This window comes from Adiantum capillus-veneris, chromosome 24 (genome assembly GCF_014529385.1).
Source record: "Adiantum capillus-veneris isolate H3 chromosome 24, ASM1452938v2, whole genome shotgun sequence".
Classification (NCBI taxonomy): Eukaryota; Viridiplantae; Streptophyta; class Polypodiopsida; order Polypodiales; family Pteridaceae; genus Adiantum; species Adiantum capillus-veneris.
Window position 1 is genome coordinate 137,081,972 of NC_140954.1, and position 21,464 is coordinate 137,103,435.

Genomic DNA, 21,464 nt, shown 5'->3' on the forward strand with positions numbered 1-21,464 from the left:
ATCGTTTGATATGAAATACATGGGTGAGGCAAGTCATATTCTTGGTATGCGCATTGAGAGAGACAGATCAAAGAAGTTGATTTGGTTATCTCAAACAGAGTATATTGACAAGGTTTTGCAACATTTCAATATGGATAAGGGAAAGGCATTGAGTGTTCCACTACCACCATATGTGAAACTTAGCAAACAAGATTGTCCTGTGTCTGAGGAAGAACAAGCTGAAATGGATAAGATTCCATATGCGTCTACAGTGGGTAGTTTGATGCATGCAATGATTGCTACTCACCCAAACATTGCATTTTTAGTGGGAGTAGTAAGTCGATACATGTCAAACCCAGGCAAGAAACATTGGGAGGCAGTGAAAGGAATATTGAGAAACCTGAAAGCTACAAAGAGTATGCGTATATGCTATGGGAGTAAGGAGCTAAGTGTAAAGGGTTTTATACACTCATATTATGCAGGTGACTTAGACAACCGAAGGTCTACGTCAGGGTATGTCTTTACATTGGCTGGTGGAGCAGTATCATGGCGTTCTAGATTACAAGATTGTGTTACTCAGTCTACTACAGAGGCTGAATATGTTGCAGCATCAAAGGCATGCAAAGAATCAATTTGGCTTAATCGACTAGTAACAGATTTGGGAATCAAAGAAGAGATGCATGTGTTATATTGTGATAGTCAGAGTGCTATACAATTAGCTCACAATCCAGTTTATCACTCAAAGACAAAGCATGTGGATGTGAAATATCATTTCATCAGGGAAATGATCGAGGATAAGCAAATTCAGCTTGTCAAAGTTAACACCACAGAAAATCCTGTTGATGTACTTACAAAAGGACTTCCCTCAGAGAGCTTTGCGCATTTTCGCAAGCAGTTAGGTGTAGGGTAGTACACCACTTCTCTACATCTCTTGTATATTAGCTTGTATAGTAGCTTCTCTCACACTTAAAGTGCCACATTGGACTTTAAGTGGGAGGTTGTTGGGGTATAAAACCCAATGTGGCCGCCCAGGTAAGTGGGCGGCCCGCCAGGTATGTACACATATTCTTTTGTTAAAACCTAATAAGAACTCGCTATGCTCTACACATTACAGTAGAGCGAGTTCACCATATCGTCGTGCTCTTCTTCTCGCACTCTCTCTCACGTCGCACTTCCGCTTGTACTCCTTCAGAACAACCATCATAACGGCATCTTCCACCTCGACACGCTACGGGAGCGCCTTCTTGAGTGCTTGGAAATCTCTATCCCCTTTGGCCACTTCAGCAGCATCCTCTTGCGTCACCAAATCTTCATACGACCTTTTGTTCAATGACAGTGCACAGAGGATTGATGCTAGGTCTTTTTCCACCTGCGTCTTTCTTTGTTTCAGTTCCTCCTTATTCAGATTAGTAAGGGATCTTTCACCGCTATCATCGGCACCCAGTTTTGCAAAGCCGATAGCCTTTGGAGTGTCGGGCTGCTCTTTGCCTGCCACTGCTTCGGTGTAGGACGGCTTAGAGGAGCTCGCCATGGCGCGGTGAAAGGCATCACTGACACCCCCCCTTCCATTCAAAACTTAACCCAAATTACAAAAAGTAGGTTGCTCACACAAGCAACACCTTTGCTTTGCCAAAAAGTAAATAAAATTCGAAGCCTGAGAAGAAGGGTTAACAAAATGATTATTTACTTTAGAAGGGCACTAGCAAAAAATGATTATTTACTTTAGATTTTGCAGCTAAAGTGATTATTAACTAGGCTACTCTTCTAAGCGATTATTAACTGTGAGCGTACAGCACATGAAGATGGTGATGGTGATTGTCCTTTGCAAGTCTTAGATACTAAGCGGAGAAAAAAACAATGAGAAATTGTACGCTTGCCAACAGTAGATCATCTCTCAGCTGGGTCGGTGCACTGCTTAAGACCAATGGCGAGCAAGCCACAACCCGGATCTAACCCAGCTTCCACCGGAAACTCCTCAATCCTCAGAGGCTCACAATATAACCAAAGGCACCCTCACCGCCTTTTCCCACACCCTATGACCTTGCACAACCTTGCACTCAGCCCTAATCCCTCCTTCTACTCTGGTCACCATGCGACCTCGCACTCACCCCCAAAATCCATTGTGAGATGAACGCACATGATATAGGAAAATTTTACATAGTGAATACTCCGAACATCAAACACTACACCTCTATCTCATGGCCATGCATTAAAACAAAGCCCCTATTTGTCATTTTAAAGCCTAGGGACCTCAACAAGAGGGGCCACAAGGACGCGCAAAATGGCCATCCAGGGACAAAAAGGGATCAAGATATTTCCAAGAACAGTGAATGGACACAAGGAAGTGAAACATGGTTGATAAGCATGATACAAGGTTTAGGTATTTGCCATTGGGAGGGAGGGGGGGGGGGGGGGGGAGTTTGCTATGAACAAATTAAACTACCCAGTTCTATCTCATGGCCATGCATAAAAGAAGCCTATATTTGCCATTTTAAGGCCCCAGGGACCCTCAACAAGAGGGGTCACAAGGGCGTGCAAAATGGCCCCTCTTGTTGAGGGTCCTTGGGGACTTAAAATGGCAAGTACAAGCATATTTTTGATGCATGGCAATGATTCAAGTGGTAAGTTTTTTTTTTTAAGTGTTGAACTTTTAGGCTATTTTCAAGAGCTTCTAGCTTCCAATCGGCTCCAAATCTGTCTGAGCTTGTCTCACATAAATTTGTTTATCTTGCCGCGCTCTTCGACCATCATGTGATGCCCAAAAATCATATCTTGCTCGGATTCTCCAAAAATCAACGTGCAAGTTGGCAATCTCAAAAAAAATGATGTGAAACAGACATTTCTTACTTATTTTTTTCCTTAATCTATGGGCTTGAATGAGCATTAAAACCATGGAATCTGAAAATACTCAAAGAACCAATGTATTTTATTATGTTAAGGACTATATTTCCTACATACAAAACTTTCTCAAAATCTCGCCCTAACACCTTCAAAAGTGGCTTCCAAGGAGTGCCATCGATCAAAAATTGAAACTGAAGGAAAACAATCAGAATGAACTCTTAGACTGTGTACAAACTTTAAAATAACCAAAATTTGCTTTTAAAAAAAGTTATTGCTAAAAATTTGAAAATAGACCACCCTTGGACTTCCCACAACGATAGAAATGAAAGGGTACAAGGAGAGGTCTGGTGTCACAAGTGCATCGTAGGAATCTAATCGAGGTTTATTCCATCAAGATCTCTTGTACTTTATCATGTCTTCTCATGTATAATCTTATCAAACAAAAACAAATTTACACTTATCAAACGATCTAAAATATGGTAGACCTAGAGTGCCCTTACACATCAACAAACAAAAAAGTCCAAATTTCTTCTCATTAACTTTGATAAACATACATTCGTGAACAACTTCCAAGGAGTAGTGCGGTCATAGTTCTTACATCCATTCCATGACATGGTATGCTCATGGGGTGACTTATCACATAGAAATATCTTTGGTAGGAGTGCCCTCATGTTAGGAAAGGGTGTGTTGCTGCTGATGAAAAGTTGTTGCATTGTCCTACTAGGGATCTCTCCATGTTAGCTTAATGATTTTTGGTGTAGTGGGAGCCACATTGCCACTGAGGAGAGCTTTGTGCCACCGTAAAAGCTTCATGTTATGCTAGTTCCTTGAGCCATTCTTGCAAACAACAACACTCAACTAGCATAGTAAGAGGTCACCTTGTAACAAAAACATATATGAATTCAACATTTGCAAGTTGTATAATAAAGATAATTTTTAAGTATACGTTATACAAATTTTCAAGTATTTCCATCCAACTGGGAATAAACAATCCTAAAATATACATTAGGATGAGATTATCCACCTCTAATAATCATGGATTTGAAGCACCTACCTGCAAGATGTAACAAAGAAGACTGTTTTAGAGGAAAAGTTGTGACACTTGGCCTCTCTAACCTGCAGCCTCTCTAAAGTGGCCTCACTATTTGTGCACAAAAGCAACCTTTGTGCCAAGCACTACAAAACAGGTAGAGGAAACACCTTAGACTTCAAAGTCTATGATAAGAAGAACACAACCAAAAGTAAGAAGTATAATGTTACCTTGCACAAAAGGGTGTTTTATTCAAATATGTGATGGTATTGGTAAGCTTCATAATGTACACATCTTTTTCTTGCAATTGTTGCTGGAGAGTTTGAACCTCCCCTTCGAAGAGGCAACACTTTCTTGTAATGCCACTATTTTGAGTTGAAGAGCTTGGCATTTGTGCATCCACGAATGCAAAGAAGCACCTGCACCCATACACAACCAAATGCAATAGCCTAACACGCCTACTTCTCCCCTCCCAAGATATTGAAGAACCATCAACATTCGTCTCACTGACGGTACGACGTTCCTAGGATGACCTATGCTCACCCTCACATGCGTCCTTTGGTGCAAATGCCACGGACAAGCAAATATGTATGCATACGATTTGTGATGTCCGTGAACAACATGTCAGTTGTTGCATGAAGAAGCAAAGGATGAAAAGAGAGAGGGAGGAGGGAGAGGAAGGAACATGGGAGGAGAGAAGGGGGCAGTGGGGGAGAGGGAGAGAGAAGGGAGGAGGAGGAGAGAAGGGGCCAGGGAGGGAGAGGGAGGAGAGAAGGGGGCAAGGAGGGAGAGGAGAGGGAGAAAGGAGGGAGGAGGAAGAGAGAACAAAGGCTTTTTTTTTGGGGGGGGTGGGAGATGTTTTTTGAAAATTTGGACTTTTAGTGCTTGTAGGTTTAAAAAAAGGTCAAAATTTTATTTTTTGATATATATATATATATATATATATATGTTGGGGGAGAGTTATAAGTCAAAAAGAAGTAAAAATATCTTTTTTGAAATTAAGTTAAATTTTGTCTCTTAGTGACCCACGTTTTTGCTGATGTGGCCACACCTCTTTGCTCCTTTCACTTTCAAAAAGCTAGAGAGAGAAGGTAACCTCCTAGGTCCACATCCTACATGTGTCTAAAAAAAAGGTTAGAAAAGCCTACTCAAAACTAGCTTCTTGAATGCCCTTGTCCCCTTAACCCTACACAACATTAGCCTTAATCCCTAAAAATTAGGATTCTTTACAACAAGGCCCATTCAAGGTCCATATTTCTCCTAATGTTTATCTTTGGATTATCTAACTCTATCCATAGGAATACATGAATATGGACAATAGTGGATAGGTTTAGCAAGCAAGCACACTTTATTCCTGTCAAAAATACTATTAAGGTATACCAAATGGCAACCCTCTTCATATCTCAGATTTTCAAACACCATGGATTGCTAACATCCATCGTGTCAGATAGAGATCCTAGAATGACCATTAATTTTTGGAAAGGTCTCTTTGAAAATCTAGGTACAAGTTTGAATTTGAATACAGGAATATGGACAATAGTGGATAGGTTTAGCAAGCAAGCACACTTTATTCCTGTCAAAAATACGATTAAGGTACACCAAATGGCAACCCTCTTCATATCCCAGATTTTCAAACACCATGGATTGCTAACATCCATCGTGTCAGATAGAGATCCTAGAATGACCATTAATTTTTGGAAAGGTCTCTTTGAAAATCTAGGTACACGGTTGAATTTGTCTTCGGTCTATCACCCACAAACGGATGGCCAAAGTGAGATAGCTAACCTTACGATTCTCGATCTACTAAAGACTTATGTTACAAAAGTAGATCAATGCTCACACTCAAAGAAGTATCTAACACTTATAGAGCATGCGTACAATAACATTGTCCATACTACTACAAGAAAGGCACCTTTTGAAATCATAGAGGGAAGACTTGAAAGTCCCTTTCTACTTAAGGTACATGGGAAGATCTTCGTTGCTGCTGATAAATATAGCTGAGACTTATAAGAATATTTCCAAAAGATTAAGGAGGTTATATCCATCTCCCAACCAAGGCAAAAAGTTGTTGCTAACAAGCACAGAAGGGCCTTAACGTTCAAAGAAAATGATTGGGTCTTACTTAAGTTTCCCAAGGCTCGATTAAGGCAAACTACGGGCAAAAATCCTACGGGCCACCAAAAGCATTATGCTAAATTAGCAAAAATATTGTATGGTCCTTTTCAAATTTTAAGACCAATCAATGAGATGGACTATCAACTTAAGTTTCCCAACCATTGGATCACACACAATGCTTTTTATGTGAGCCTACTCAAACCTTACAAAGGAGAGCCACCAACAAACCCAATTATTGAAGACCCCCTAGAGATAAAAGATCAAGAACAGGTGCTACAACCCGAAGCTATCCTTTGATATGAGGACAAGGTACTATGGCTTGGTAAGATTATCCCATGATATTTTATTAAATTCAAAAATTATCCTTTTGAAGATGCTAGATGGATGCAAGGAACATAGCTTAAGGATAGTGTGAACCTTGTCAATTCTTACAATGTACACTGGAGTAAGCAAATGTAAATGTCTCTTTTGAATGTTCAATGCTTTTGTCTTCTAAGACTAGATTTCTCTTTTTATTGTGCACAAATTTGAGTAGTATGCATGCTTAGAATCATGTTTGTGATGACGACGTCTCCCAAACACCAAGTAGAATTTTTCACTCTACTTTTAAAATTATGATATGGACTAAAGAGCAGACATGCTTGCGGTAGCTAAGTCTCCCAAGCACCAAATGGATTAGTCATCCATTTTGAAATGATGTCGTAGGGTAAAAAGGGATCCTCTACCCGCTAAGAAACATAAACTAATGAATAAGACTTTATCTTCTCTACCTCATAGTCCAGGATGACTATGAGTTCAGATAGGTAATGTCATAAAATCTAATATCTAACTAACCCAAATGAAACTAATCATTTAATATGGGAAAATAAACAAGAACAAGAGTTAGAATATAGACATGTGCGTTTAGGTCTATCTCAGCACGGGACCAAAGGGAGAGAAGGCAACGGGTCCAAAAAGGGAGATGGTATATCAAAGAGTAATGACCATATAATGAAGCTTAAAAGACCTTAGGGTTAGCTTCATTAAAGACCTCCAAAGGTTAGTGTTAAAAGTCCTTAGACCTAGGACCTTAGGGTATTTTATACCTTAGACAAGCTAAGCCGGTGCTTGAGGTGTTTGTCGTGCTTGAGCTGACTAAGGTTCTTGCGGTGCTTGTCGTGCTTGATGACTAAGGTGCTGGAGGTGCTTGTCATGATTTATGAGTAAGGTGCTTGAGGTGCTTCATGACCAAGGTGCTTGAGATGCTTGCCGTGCTTGATGACTAAGGTGCTTGAGGTGCTTGTCGTGATTTATGACTAAGGTTCTTGAGGTGCTTGTCATGCTTTATGACTAAGGTTCTTGAGGTGCTTGAGGGTCTTGTGGTGTTCCAAAGTCAACATGATCTCTACAAAGGAGGGGGCAAGCCCTAAACCTAGGGGCATGAGAGAACACATACACAAACACACACACACAAGGAAAGCCCAAGATTCCACATGTGATAAGGACACATGTCAAGCACCTACACATGCTTTCCTCATGTAGTGCCTAAAGCCTATTGGTTGGCCTATAAAGGGGTCCAATGATAATTTACTTTGTTTAATTAATTTTTCAAACATTTTCCAAGCCCTCTCTCTCAAAGGGGTAAGAAGGAAACTTGTCCTAATGCTACCCTTGTTGCTTGATATGCAAAAAGCATGTGACTGGCTAAGCTTGGGGGGTCCAATCATATTCAAGGAAGATCTAGAAGAGGGGGTCGACCCAAGCAAGGAGGGGGTTAGCTTGACCATATACTCTCTCTCTCTCACACACACACACACACACACACACACACACTCTCATTCTCATAGTGTGTTGTGCAAGAACTCCATCTCCTTCTCCAAGCTTGAGAAGTTGAGAGCCTACACCAACAAGTCTTGGCTATGGAATGCAAATCCAACCAAGAGTCACGCTCTAAAGTACAAGCTTTTCATCTTCTTCATCTCCATTACTATGCTACTATGCTATGCCAAACTACAAGAGTAATACAAGTGAGGAGTTTATTTCTTTCTTGTATGTTACTTCTTCTTCCTCTTCCCTTCTCTCCCTCCGCGCTAGTGCTCTCCACCTTTGAAGTTGTTTGAGGTCTTGGGATTGAGGCCGGGGATATGTTAATGATTTTGCAAGTTAATTAAGGGTAGAATTGTTGTATAAAGTCTACCATCTTCATTGCACCAACGAGGTCTCAAGGAACAGAATCTTGTATTATACCAAGTCTCCTTTATGGGGGAATCTATAATACAAAATACTTTTGGAGGGGGAACTAGATCCACATCAATCCGGTCCTCAACTGTTATCAATTTCTCTAACCCTTTCTCTCTCTCTTTTACAAGTATTTTTCATGCCAAGCTAATTAGGTGTAATGTTCATTTTGCTACCTTTGATCAATTACTCTTCTTATGCTCTTTAAGAATTCTCTTAAAGAAGATTCTCACTATTATAATTTCAACTTTCGCTATAGTCAATGTTATAGCCATATTCCATTACACAAGAGCCCATTCCCATAGGGATTCAGCTTAAGTGACACAAACTAAAGTCGTTGGACTGTCTTGCATTATAAAAATCACAAAATAATATATCTTGAGAGGAGTTACTCAATTTTGTAAATCAGACAAAGAAGTTTTTTTCTTACTTTCAACTTTTGTTTATAGAAGGGGTTTGGACGTCAAAGGTTGGGAGGATTTTGACCTCACGATCCCGGTGTACCATGAAATGATTTTACTAACTGGCCTTGTAAGAGAATAGACACTACCCTTGACATAAGTCAAGAGGTAAGACCTTCTCAATCAAGAAATTCCAATGTGTGAGAGCTCATCTTTGTCAAGCACTATCACACACAAAACCAAAGGACCAATCAATTGTGACAAAGAAGTAACTTCTCAAGCTACATATATACGTGGTCCTAGAATTTATAGGACAGCTAGAAAGAAATTTTTCCCATCTTGTAAAAGATTGTAAAAGATGGTATGTTGAACCACCAAAACCTAAACAAATCTCTATTTAAGAAGAATTTTCCAATTGAAGTTAAAACCTTTCTTTGTACGGAGTTTAAACACTGGTATAATAGTACTCTACTAAGACCACTCCTAACATGGAAGCCAATGACAAATTGAAGACACAAACTTCTCTACATGATGGCAAACAAAAATAAAATTCAGACTTATGAAAAAGGGGTTATGGGACATTGTAGAAAGAGAACCTTTAGGGACTTCAACTAGAGAATCTTCCTCAACATGAGAAAAGAAATCTAAAAGCACTATCCATCATAGGGGAAGGATTACAATATGTCTTTACACATCACATCGGATCTTGCATTACTCCATGAGAAGCATGGGCCTTACTCAAGAAAGTGTTTGGTACTGCTTCCAAGATATCTAAAATCATGCTCTTTATAGAGTTGGTTTCACTTACAAAAGTTGTCAACAGTACTGTGTCAGCTCACTTAAGTAGATTCAAGTGCTTACAGTCATAGTTAGTAAGAATCAACAAAGATGTGGAAGAAGATATCAAAATAGCCATCCTCATCAAAAGTATTTCAATTCTTAATGAGTATTCTAGCCTTATTACCACCCTAACAAATCTTCCTACACCTATCTTAGCTGAGGTAGAGGCCTCTCTCTTAGAAGAAGAGAGAATAATCAATAAGAAAATTGAAAATTTTGAAATACAAGGAGCATACCTTACCCAAAGCAAGGAGGGTGTGGGACGCATGTCTAACCTCACCATCCTATCTTATTGCAGTATTAGCGGGAGAACCACGATTAATTTGTCAAACCATGGGACGAAGCTGACTTGACTAGTACATAGAGGCTACAAGAGGTTGTCAATCTCTTGGAAAACAACTAACAACTCGCATCTAACTCAAGCTACACTCAAGTGACTGAAATCACCAAAAGCCAATCGCTCATCGGCAAGCAAATCACATCCGTTACAGCATCAAATGACATCCAAACGTAATGAAACTTCTAGGAAAAGTTACTAAGACCTAAGCACACATGCCTATGGCCTCAAACCCTACTTTAGGCCAAGTTCCAAAATCGCGATTATTAACAACAGTGGATTTTTGACCTAGTCGTCTTTGACCCAAAATGCATCTAAATGCTTAGCAATGATGCCCCAATACCCCGCCTATGCTTAGTTTTTTATTTAAACATGTAAATTCCTATTTATGATGAAATTAGGCAGTGGGTCGGTGACGCCAAAAGCTATGAAATACTGTGAATGGCTTACGTCAATGCATAGAGCTCCTACCTGCGGTTGTAATGCAACAAACGCATTTGCAATGTGACAACCGAGGAGGGAGTAGGAAGCGTGAGAAGGAGAGAAGTGAGCGCCGTTAGCTCACGCTGTGTATTTCTTATCCAAAAACTTACAAAAATTGGCTTTTATACCTTAGCCAAGGTTTTTGGGTGGTCACAACTGATAATCTAGAGTTCTACCAAAGCTGGGAATTGAATGGCTGATACAATCTAGAAGCTTGTAGCCCTGGCTCATTAATTACAAGGTTTATCAAGAAAACAGGATTTACAATATTCCCGATTTATCAAAATAATAATTGTTTTTACAAGGAGAACTCCGAAAAATGGTGTCTACGTTAGCTTGTTGCTAACATTCCCTCCCTCCTCGCCTATGTCGTCCCTTGACACAGCTTTATGGGCTGAAGTAATCTTCGGGTTGACGGGGGGTGAGGCGGTCCTTCAATGCTTCCAGTGCTTTTTCGTATCTGATTTTGCGTTCTTTGTCTGGCACCTGCAAAAATTGGATAAGTGCCTTTGTTTTTGAGTTCTACTGCCGAGTAGCCGAAAAATCTGGTTGTGAGGTTGCTTATCATCGGCGCAAATATCTTCGTTCGCCAGGTGAAAAAGCCAGTGTAGAAGGCCTCCTCAAAAGCTAGCATATTGTGCGAGGGCAGAAACATGCATCACGCGTAAAAGCCATATAGAACTTCCTCTAAGGGTTGCCCACTTAGATCATAGCAGAGGCCTTTGTTTCCTTCCAAAAATGAGATTAATGGGGCTCCTGTCTGCTCAGGATCATTGAAGACTTGTATATAAGTAAGTAGCATCCTGCAGATTTTGTAAAGCATTGTGCAGGAGAGATCTGGTAGACTTTTGAAGAATGTCATGGCGCCCGTTAGGGTTTTCACCATGTATTCTTTTGTTGCTTGACCTCTCTCGGGAGGTGGCAGCCTAGGAAATTTTAGCCATGTTGGCTTCTTCCTCTGCAATGCTTCGTGTGCTTGCCATGTCCTCACTCGAGGTACAGGAAAAAATATTGGATCCTTTTGTATGGCCGCAAGTGCTCTCGTGAACAGAATCAAGTATCTTGGATTCTTGTTCAACGAGCTTAGCCACCACTTCGGGTGGTCTTGATCTACGCCATCTTCTTGCATATCTCTGTATAATCTTTCCTTTACTTGCAAGAGTTCAACCTTGATGAGAGGGTATGGCAACGATTGTTGGTGCCATTGGGCATTGATTTGATTGGGAGTAAGCTGTGTGACGTTGACAGAGTGTAAAACTCTCAACTCCCTCCATAGCTGCTTTCCACTGCTCATCTACCTCCAAGGAAATCTTCTCCTTTAGTGCATCTTCTTCAGCCTTTGACAGCTAGACCATCGGCACTGTGTCTTCCTCTGTGACTGGGATTTGAAAATCTTCTTCCCCACTCAACTCTACTGTAGATTGTGTCTCAAAGTCAGAAAAAGAGACCAAGGGAATTTCCACTTGGGGAGGCTCTGAAGTGCCTGCCTCCTCCTGTATATCTGGCTTTCCATCTCTGAGGAGTTGGTTTACTCTTTTCATTTCTGCAATCTCTTTAAGGAGCTCCTCCTCCCTTTAGACCCGCATGAGCGACAGGTCTCTGCGTTGTGACTGCTCTAGCTTCAACTCCAGCTCTAAATATCTGTTTTTCTTTTCAAGTGCTTCATACACCTCATCTGTACCCTTGATCGAGGCCACGGCTGGATTTTCTCTTAATTGTTGCAAGAAAGTGGCCTGGTCATTAATCCTCTGTTTCGAATACTGCAATGATGCGTTGGCTACATCTAATTGTACTTGAATCTTTTGAGCGGACAGAGAAGTGGTGAGAAGTTCATTTGTCACTTCTGTCAACTGCTCATCTTTTAATTTGCAGGCATCAAATAGCTTAGTCAGGAGGTCACCTAACTCCTCCATTTCCTTCTGTTGGTTGTCTCGTGCTAATTGATGTTGTTCTGCGTCAGTCTTGAGCTCATGTACTTGCCTTTGGAGGTCTGTAATTGTAGCCATTCTGTCGTCGAGATCGCCTTGAAGAGCATCGATGACCATTTCTAATTCTTTGGCCTTAGTACTGTGGTTAAAGGCTTCACAATGGAGTTTCTCCGTCATGATTTGCATTTGCCTTGCATACTCGTTCGCTTGTACAATGACTTCATCATTGGACTGCCACTCCTCTTGTCTTGCTAGTTCGAATGTGTCGGCAGCCTCTTGTGTTGCTTCTTGCTGTGTTGTTATTTATGGTGTTTCTATAGAGGTGGTTGCTTCTCTTTTGCCATCCTGAGGTTTTGAAACCTCGACAGTTTCTGGCGGAGTGGAGACATGCTGTGTGGTCTCAACCCTTAACGTTTCTTCAATTGTAGGCCTCCTTGCCTTCTCAATGTCGGTTTTTTCCGCATGTGTAGTGGTTTGCTCCTTTTCTTTATCTTCCTCTTTATCAGTTTCATCTGCCGACGGCTTGTGAGTTTCCTTGGCTGTCTGTTCTGGTTCTGGTTTGGCTTCCTTTTCTTTATGTTGTTCGGCGTGGTCAGTTTGCTGTTTAGCTTCAGTTTGGTTGGTGAATTCAGACTCTGTTGCCTTGTCAGTCTCGGCCTCTTCAGTGGTCTCTTGGCCTGGCAGTGATGATGGTGGAGTGGGCATGGGTTGATCCTGTTGTTCCGGCGGCGGTGAGGAGGGTCGGGAATATGGTTGGCTTTGCTCTCTAGTTGCCATGTCTTTAGCTTCCTTAGCCGCATCTTCAGCTTTCTTAGCCGCTTCTTTAGCCTCTTTCAGCTTCAAGGCCTCAGTCTCTTTGTAGATTCTTTCTAAATGATCCTTGGGATCCTCGACGTCTTTCCTTGAATGATGTTTCGTTTCGTGTCCCTTCAAGCCGGTAGGTACCCACTTTTCTGGGTCATTTCCTTGCGCTTTCCTAGTGCGCTGATATGCCTGTTTTTCTTTTTCAAATCTTGCTTTCTTTTGAGCTGGCTCCTCTTGGTGAGCAGCCACAGCTTTTTGCTTCATTTCTTCCCTCCTAGCTCTTTTCTCTTCGTTGTCAGAGCTTTCATTGCTATGCCTCTCGGATGAACTGTCATCGGATTCATCACCTGATTTAAATGATCGCTTACCAGATCTTGTAGATCTTGGAGAGGGTGGAGCTGCCAAGATCCATGTGTTCTGATCTGGGGTAGGCAGGAGATTGTCGGCCATGACGATGGCATGATAGGCTATTCTGGTCAAGACTTCAGGTGCGCCCAAGTAGGTTATCTTTCCCTCCTTCTTGGTGGTCTTCAGCGTTGTCAACACATATTCCGCGTGGTCCACACGTTGTCTGGTGGTTGACTTCAGAACTTGTGTAACAGTGGTGGCCACGGCATGATTTGGTGTAGTGTACCTTGGTGGCCTTTTTTCCAGGAAATGGAAATGTTGATGGTACGGACGGGCTGGCTCTTCCACATGCTTATGGAGGAGATCAAAAAATGTAGCCGCAGTTGTTTCCTTTGTAAACATGCCCGCTGTTTTCCTATCCCTTGCCCACATAGTCATCCCTTCAATGGTAAATCTAAGTTCCTCTGCCACTATTTCCTTTGTAATCACAACCTCTACCTTATTTCCTTGGTTGTCTGAGATTTGAGCAGTTCCGTCTTCCTTGATGGTGGATAGAAGCTCATAAGTCTACTCCGCAGGGCTCCTGTTCATAGAAGTGTCAGAGTCCCAACATGCGGTTAGCCTCTTTGGTTTCTGGCTTTGCTACGACATCATAAACCTCTTTGGGCAAGATCTGCAACTCCACCGGATGCCCTTCTTCACTCTTAAATCTACCCGTCAAGACCGTGGTGTGGTGTTCTTCTAACTGCTGACGGGAGCAAAGCGAACCCCGAACCCCCGACGGCCTCTAAAACACCGGGGACCGAATGGAGCGCCTCGAGCCTGTCATGGTAAAGCAAACAGGGGGCACCACCTAGCTTGAGCGGCTAGGACGCAAACAACACACCACCATAACAAAGTTTTCATCCAAGAGAGATGGATGCTTGGGAGTAATGATGAAGAGGAAGGGGAATGAGATCAAGTGAGAGAGAGTATAGAGGCTTAGTACTTAGGCACCACAGAAGGATGGTGAATCTGCACACCCTTCACACATACACAATCTCACTCCAAACACAAGACTAGGTGGCGATTCCGCACACCTCACATGGGCAAAACATTGCAAGAAAACATACTCACAAAACCTCAAGCTTTATTTAGAGAATAAGGCGATGAAATGGGGGGCATAGGGTAGGGGAAAGAGAAGGGAGAGAGTGGTAGAGCACATGGCTGATAGGTGGGAGCTGATGGCGAAGACTCGCACGAGGGTTATGGCCATCATCCTTCATTTAGCTGCCCTTCATCTTCCATAGCCCAAGGGTGTAGAGGTCATGCTCAAGACGAGCATGGTGATTGCGGTGATGGTGATGGTGATGGTGATGGTGATGGTGTGGGTGTGGGTGTGTGTGTGCACTAGGCACACACAGTGCATAGTGTACTCTTTGGTGATGTTGTGTGTGTGTGCAGTGTGATGGTGACACCTCTTTATATAGGGGAGGAGGGGGAAGAAATTCTAGAATTTAGAAATGAAGAAATCATTATCTACATAGGCCATGTGACTGTGGGCCCCACTTGTCTGGCTGTGTGTATATGTGCCAGAACAGCAGTCTCATGAGAGAGAGACTAAGAGAGAGAGATGGGTTGATGAAAAAAGTGAGAGGTGACATGGAGAATAAAGTAATTACAAGAGGGGAGAGAGGGGAGTGTGTTCAGAGGTGAATCTGTGTGCAGATGTGTGTGAACACAAGAAAAATCAGGTAACCACCGGGTGGGGATGGGTCTGTGGGCACCTTTTTCAGTGAAACTGAGTGTGTGTGAGAGTAGGGGAGGTTATTTAGCTACAAGACAAGAGACATGGCACCCTTTAGAGAGAGAGAGAGAGGGGGGGGGGGGGGGTATTTGGGTCATGGGATATGATAGGAGAGAGAAATGGGGGGTGGGGTATACTATTTTGGAAGATAGGATAAGTTGCATGTGAGTTAGGGTGCATTATTGGTGAGTTAGAATGCATTATTGGTGAGAGGTGGGGTGGCTTGAGGGGAGAGAGAAAGGATAAAGGACAAGGGGAAGAGAGAGGGGGTTGACCTTTTGAGTGGAGGAGAGGAAAAGGAACACACGGCGGGGCAATAGTGAAGAAAAAGGAGGCAAGGTGGGGATGGGCTGCCCCGCAGGCATGAGGTGGCCTATTTTACCTTTCTCATATATTTACATAATCATACTTCATTTTATTTTTTACTTTTTCCAATGCCTTTTATCACTCCCTCCCTAAGAGGGGGTTTTCATGGGGTGGGGACGAGAGAAGAGGGGTATGGGAGCTTGGCTTGTGAAAAGCCCCCATCATCAGCCCTCCCCTTTTGTCTAGAGGCATTCATGTCTCTAGCTCATCTGTTTGATCATTATGGTCGAAGGTGGCGGTTGATGGTGTGCCCTCATCTGGAATGTCAATTGGTGGAGCCTGGTCAAATCGAAGAAAATAAGGTTTAAGTCGTCAACCATTTACCATGGTTTTATGAAGTTTTCCATCAGCCTCCATAAGCTGGTAGCTTCCATTGGCATACTTTTTCCTGATGATGAAAGGGCCTTCCCATCGCAGCAGGAGTTTCTTATCCTTGCGCGTGTCGAAGCGATTGTCGTAGCGGAGCACCAACATTCCTTTCTTCAATTCTTTTTTCCGGAGATGCTCGTTAAAGCTAAGCCGTCTATGCTCTGCTTGTGCTACATAATAATTTATTGCTTCTTCTCTGTCCAGCTGTAGTCTTTCCAAGTTGATGATGTGATCTCTCAAATGCATGTTGGGTTGTTGAAGTTGGCTTGCCATTACTCTGAGACTTTGTAGTTGCACTTCAATGGGCAAGATTGCTTTCTTACCAAATACTAGATGATACGGTGTGAATCCCAAAGATGTACGAAATGAAGTTCTGTAGGCCCATAAAGCTGGTAGTAGATACTTATCCCAGTCTCCAGGATGATTGTTTACCTGCTTGGTAATAATTTTAGAAACCATTCCATTTACCTTTTCAACTAGGCCATTACATTGAGGGTAATATGGTGAAGAGTGCCTCCTTGTAATGCCCAGTTTCTGCATTAATTCTCCTACCAAGTCTGCTCTGAAACCTGGTCCTCTATCAGAGATGATCTCTAAAGGTGTGCCAAACCTACAACATATGTGATCGTAGATAAATTTAGCTACCTCTACTGCTGTGATTCTAGTGGTGGCTATAGCCTCTGCCCATCTAGTCATGTAGTCGACCCCCATGATAATGTAGAATTTTCCTGAGTTGGCCCTAGGTAATGGCCCAATGGCATCGATACCCCATTTTTCAAATGGGCCATATGAGAGAATAGGTGTCTGTGGTTCAGGCATAAGTGACCTAGTGCCGGCCTTTTGACAAAACTTACACGTTTTGCACCAGTGGTGTACATCACGGTTGAGGCTAGGCCATATGAAGCCTGCCTTCAAGATTTTCCTACTTGTTATGTCTAGGGCAAAGTGACCACCACAAACCCCGTCATGACAGCTAGCAATTACTCCCGTGATTTCCTGAGAGAGAGGGACCTTCCTGAGTATTTGGTCCTTACCCTTACAGTACAAACCGTCATTGATGAGTCGATACCTTGTGGCCTTCCGCGTCAGCCATTGATTCTGTCCCTTTGTTAAATCTGATGGGCATTCCCCTTTTTCCAAAAAATGCATGATGTCAGGCAAGGCATCACTGCCTTGAAATAGAGGGAGCTTTAGTTTTATTGCTCCAACCACCACTTCCTGTAGTCTTTCACTTGCTAGGGCATCTGCTTCTTGGTTTTGAGCCCTTGGGATGTGGTGTATTTGAACTTCTTCAAACTTACCCAACAAGGTTTTTACACCACTTAAGTGAGTCCTTAAACTAGGATTCTTGCATGTCCATGCTCCATTTACTTGCCTTACCAAAAGTAGAGCATCCCCAAATACATTAAGGCGTTGTACACCTTGCGAGACGCACCATTGTAGACCCTTGGTTAGTGTTGCATACTCAGCTTCATTGTTAGAATGTGAATCTAACAATTGGCCCAACGAAAATACCTTTGTCCCTTTGTCATCAAAGACCACTATGTCTGCAGCTGCTTTGTCGGACGCTCGCTTGTAGGCTCCATCAAAGTAGAGAGAGTATGCTCCTTCTACCATCGGTGGTACTGGAGGTAATCGGACTTCTCCTTCCTTAGATTGCTTCTCGTTCCCTTCAAAGACTTGGTAGGTCATGAGTCCCCCCAAACTTGCCCTTGTCGTGCTTTCTACCTGTACCGTGTAGTCAAACTCCTGCAGATGAACTAGCCATTTAGTAATCCTAGCAGACACATCCATGTGTTGTACAACATAGGGAAATATTTCATCCGTGGTTAGAATCACAAATTGCTTAGGCAGCAAATATGACCTAAACTTTGTAGTTGCAAATCTAAGAGCTAGGACTAAGTGTTCCACATGGGTGAAACCTTTCTATCCTGCTGTCATCATTCGACTAGAGAAGTAGATTGGCCTCATGAAAGATGTCGTCGTATCCTTTTGGAGTAGCACAGCCCCCAATGAGTCATCACCAACACTTGAGGTGACATAGAATTTTTCATCCCACTTAGGTGGTGAGATAGTTGGCAGAGTGGCTAAGACCTCCTTTACCTTGTTGTAGTGATGTTCGCTTTCCTCGTCCCAAGTGAAAGTTGATCTTCGAGTGAGTTGTTGCAGTGGTAGAACAAGTTGTGATAGTAGATGTATGAATCTACTTAAGTACCTCACCTTCTGTAGAAAAGAGACCAGTTGACGTGCGGTCGTTGGTGAAGGTAGGGCTATGAGTGCGGACACCTTACTTGGGTCGGCGTTGATACCTTTTGCTGAAATTTCATGACCTAGTAGAATGACTTTACTCTCCCCAATGTGGCATTTATCCACATTTAATTGCCCACCTAGGCTCTGCAACCTGACCAACCCTTCAGTTACCTTTTCTAAATGTGAAATACGGGAGCTATATATACAAAAATCATCAATGAACACTCTTATGGATGTTCCAAAGAACGGTTGAAAAACATATGTGACATATCTTTGGAATGTGGCAGGTGCATTTGTGAGACCAAATGGCATAACCCTGTATGCAAAACAACCCCATGGCGTGATAAAAGTGGTTTTTAGCTGATCTTCCAAGGCTATGCGTATTTGAAAGTATCCAGAATAACCATCACAGACGGTATAGCATTCAAAACCCGCTACTTCATTCAGAATTTCATCCAAGAAAGGGAGAGGAAAGTGGTCTCTCTTTGTAGGTGCATTTAGTGGTTTGTAGTCAACACAGACCCTCCACTTACCATTCTTTTTAGGCGTCACCACTACGGGTGACACCCATTCTGAGTTTTCTACAGGATAGATGAATCCCGCCTCCAACAGTTTCCTTACCTCGGCCAAGAGTGCCTTTTCTTGTATGACCCCCAGTCGTCGTAGCTTTTGCACAACGGGTTTTACCCCTTCCTTTAACTTAATATGATGTTCCACCACTGTAATGCCTGTGATTCTTTCATAGTTATCAATGAACAGGTTAGGAAATCCCATCAACATTTGCAAAAAACTATCTTGCTCCTCAAGTGTTAATTCCGTAGACAACATACCCTTCAACCTACTTCCTCCTAGGCCAGGTGATTTGCTCTCCTCTTCATTGGGTTGCTCTTTTGGTGATGGATCACCAGTTGTGCTTACCCTTTGTGGATCCTTCATAATGATACCCATCACATCAATGGAACTGTCACTTTTGTCGGTGGATGTGGTCTCCTCCTCAGAGCTGGAAGATTCGCTAGTGGTTTCATCTGCCGATGTTTCCAGATTCATTTGCTTCTGCTTGCCAATCCTCATGTCGTAGTATATTGTCTCCCCTTTCTTACCGGTCATGCGTAGAAGGCCAGTACCCCAATCCTGTTTTTCCTTCATGGCCATCAACCATGGCCTTCCCAAAATTAGTGGATAGCCCTCCCCCTTAGTAGGCATTACAAAAACATCTACCTCTACCTCAGTGTTGAAAGCTTTTATTTTCACGGCACTTACCACACCCACACACTTTACTTTTGCGTTGTTTGCCATCTTTGCCTTTCATGGAGAAGGCCTGTCAACCTCGAGCCCTAATCAAAGCATCATAGATTCGCTCATTACACAGATTTGTGCACCTCCATCAATGTAGGTGTTTCCAACCCTCTTTCCTTTTATGTTTACGTCAACAATATGAAGGATGTCATCCATGTTGCATCCCGAAATTGCTCCGGCTACCTTTGTTTTGGAGCGTCTTGTACTTACCATTTTGGACCATTGTCACCTTACTTTAGGTGCAAGATGTAGCATCTGTGGCCATGTAATCTTCGGTCCTTGCTCTGCCACATCCAATGTTAGATCATAGGGCTTAGAACTTTCCCCTAGCTGGAAGTCGGTGATGCCCAATTTCCGTCGTGGCCTGGATGGCCTCTTGCTAGTTTCTCCTCTCATGCTTCTCTCATCATCTGATTGTGTAGCTTTTCCCTCCTAGCTCTTTTCACAGTCATGGCTTCAAGTGGTTCTAAAAAGGTTACCTTATCCTTACCCTTGTCCCTCTCCTTTGCTCTGGGTGGATCCACTACTACGGCTTTTCCTTTCTCTTCTAGCCTTATGATGTTTACAGGGCGATCAGGTGGTGGGGCTGGTGGAAGAGGTGGAATGGATGCTTGTAGTGGTGTCTGGGGTGGTCGTAGAATTTGTGTTGGTGGGGCTGGTGCTCGGGGTGGGGGTGTTCTTTATCTAGGGGGTGAAAATTGGTTCCTCCTACCTCCTCTATTATAGTTTTGTCGTGGTTTGGGACAGTAGTACATACCGTGACCGTCTTCTCCGCAGTTGTAGCAATGATACTCCCTGTTTTGTCGTCGTGCTCTTCCAGAGTCTTGATCTCTTTCTTGACTCCTCCCTTGCTGTATTAAGTGGACAGACAAATTCTGCAGTTGGTCAGTAATATGGGCCAACATATCTTGTTGGTCATCTCTTACCCCAAGAGCCAGTGGTGGTGGTGGAATGGTGGTTGTCGTAGTTGCTGGTTGACGCGATGTTCCTGCTTCTGTTGACTTGGTTTCTTTGGCTTTCATTTGCAGCTTCTTGTCCTTAAGGCGAGCAATTTCAACGGCTAACTCGTACGTAGCCGAGAATCTACCTTTCACCTTCTCCTTGAGAAGCGGCCATAAGTCATGCGTGAACCGATCTTTTTTTAGGAAATCGGGTGCAGCTTCCCCCCTTGCCAGTGACTCAACCCACCGTTATTTGGACTCATAGGTGGCATATTCTAAAAGACCCTCCTGCTTCAAGTCTCTCAACTTGTCCCACAACTTTTCTGAAGTGGTACCTCCCCCAAAGCGCCTCTTAAAAGCGGTTTTTAAGGGTTCCCAGTCATCCTTGGTTGCTTGTGGAAGTGCATTCTACCATGATCTAGCTTCTAGCTTCATGAGATGCTTAAAGATTCTAACCCAGGATTCATCCGTATCTTTGTTGCTCACTACACATGCTACTTCAAAGTCATCTAGGAAGTCTGTTACCAAATCCTCCCCCTTCTTTCCTTTAAATGTTGGAAATGCTACACTTGCCATGATTACTGAGAGAGAGCTAGAAAGACACACTGCTTAACTTGCAAAAGTTTTTTTCTTCTTTACAAGGACGCGTGTATACCCTCTTATACTAGGACATAGATTAAAACTTCAAACGGTACATTGCCTTCTACCAAAGGTAAGACAAATGGTTGATCTGATGCCAGAACCTCAAAAAACCGCTCCCAACCCAGCATGGTGTCAATGACGTGCTGGTAGTGAGCCTTCAAGTCCAGTATTACCTTGATTGAGCGTACACGTGTTGGTATGTGTGATCTGTCTTGAGGTAGGTTGTATTGATTCATGTGAAGCTTAGAGGTGCTTAGTCATTGTCGAAGCTTGTGGGAGAGGGTGGTGTTCTTTCCTGAAACAAACTCAGTAGATCCCTAGTTTCTCTAGTGAGAGTGTGAGCCAATGCTTCCGTTATCTGTGCTACAGCATCAGGTGCGACTTGAAAACTGACTGTGATAATTACCTCGGTGACTTGAGTTACCCGATTCTCAAAGTAGAATAGTGTTGATTCTCTATTGTGCAGAGCTCCTTCCATTTTGTTGTTGTTG